We start from the raw sequence: 2,075 nt of genomic DNA on the forward strand, positions 1-2,075 counted from the left end.
ATGGGAAGTGAGAGGGAAAGGTATACCGAAACCAGTGGGCTTCGAAAAGACGGGCAATACAATCACTTCAGTTATTAATCACACCCGGCCTGCTTCGAATCGGGCGTTGTCGATAGACGTCACGCTCGCAGCCGCAGCGGCTTAGAGCACGCTGTTCGGCTGTTCTACGCAAGAGTTTGACTTCTGTTGTACATTTATGACAGCCACCGCTGGTTGGCGGGCCACTGGAGCTTTCAAACCCAACAAGGATTGAGCATCATTTACGGAAATATACATTCATATTAAGTAAAGGGTCCGTGTATTTGACCACTCGTACCTGAAACAAGAGGATGACCAATTATATAGGTGCGCCGTTCAAGTAGTGCTATGGAGGAGCGCCAGAACAAGAAAACAGACATGCAGACCTTGAAAAACAATGGGGGGTCGAAGCTTCTCCTGAATTATTGGCGCACTAGCACTTTTACCACCGCCAGTTCATTCCGCAATTTCCCATTCTAATAACAGACACAGCTGTTCATTAGCATACAGTCGTATAGGGTAAAGCATACACGTACAGTCTTTGTCAAAAATATACAGCCCAAGAGCTTTTGCTTCCAAGCCCCGTAACGGGGCTCAGTACGCATCTGGACCGTTCGAGATCTAGTAGACGACAAATCTAGTCCCTATTCTTCTCTATGCTTACCTGTATATTCCAGTATTGCTTCCAGGGACTTAGAGTGCTCAGAAGCGAACCGCTTGGGCCGTATATTTTTGACAAGGCTGTACATGTTGTGCTACTTGCGCGCAGTCTGTACTGCTGCAGCGCAGTATGATCGCGGTTGTTCCTGTAGACGTCGCATGCTGGTGCTGATTTTCTTGCTACAACAAAGAAAAACAGCAGCGCCGACATCGGCTTTTCTGCACCATGCGGCCTTTATGCTACCGTAAACTAGTCTTTTCAAGAGGACGCAACACACACCAAGGCGCGGCGTTGCGGATGCAGTCATGCTGTGCTTCTCTCACCCTATTCTCAACGTATGAAGCAAGATGTAACGTGTAGGTAGCTTTAATAAGTAACTCTAGACTCGCCATACTAGGACAGGTGTTAAATATAACGAAGGATGGCACACAATTCTTCGTGATGCTGCAGACCACATCTCGTGCCCGTTCATCAGCAATTACCTCAAAGCCGCACACTTGGTTCTATACTTTTTTTCACGGCATTGAAGCCCAGGGTGGAGCATAGGCGGTGGATGTAGATCTTTCCTCCGGCGTTCTCTTTGCCAGAATTGGCGTAATAACCGCAACTACTTGCCACTGTACCGTAACACACTGAATACGTGCCACCGTACGGCTATACCCTCGCTGAACTACCTTTCTCATTGCCCAATGACTTCGTCAGAGCTGGGATGGGCGTCGAAGAGCTCGGCAGCAGTCTTGACTTTACAGAGTCATTTAACCCGGCGCTCTCACGATACAGACTGGTTTTAATGCGGCAGCTTTAAAGGCCCCATATTCTTGAGCACTGACCATCGGCGTTATCGGTCTTGTGAGCATAATAGCATGGCCATGACTCTGCAGGTGGTACATAGCAGGAGACGTTGCCGTCATGAGATCACATTATACGGCGGTGTTGCGAGGCGATGCAAACACAGGCCAGTATCAAAAAAGCATATACACGAAAGAGAAACTGCAAAGAGAACCGGGCAACTCGACCTAGTAAGACAGCGGCAGCATCCTCTATATGCGGAACTTTAGGTCTCCCCCCAATTTATTTTGAATAACGCTCTCACTATCCACATGAACTTAGAACGAATTCATATTCATCTGATGCACGAATCATTGTCTCTCTGTTTTCAGGGGAACACCTCCACGAAGCGCTTTTCAACCAAAGTTTGTGCCTCGCTTATCGTCATTACGCTGGCCTTTGTATCACTGCTAGCTTTCTTTCTGAGCCGGCACGAGACCAGAGTGCTAAAGGAAAAAACGTGTTCGACGCAAGCGTGTGAAGAATATTCCAAAATCCTGCTCGCTTCCATCAACAACTCAGTAAACCCTTGCGACAGTTTCACACACTACGTCTGTGACGGCTGGCG

This window comes from Amblyomma maculatum, chromosome 8 (assembly GCF_055883805.1).
Source record: "Amblyomma maculatum isolate TAMU_Amacu chromosome 8, ASM5588380v1, whole genome shotgun sequence".
In the NCBI taxonomy this organism is placed as follows: domain Eukaryota; kingdom Metazoa; phylum Arthropoda; class Arachnida; order Ixodida; family Ixodidae; genus Amblyomma; species Amblyomma maculatum.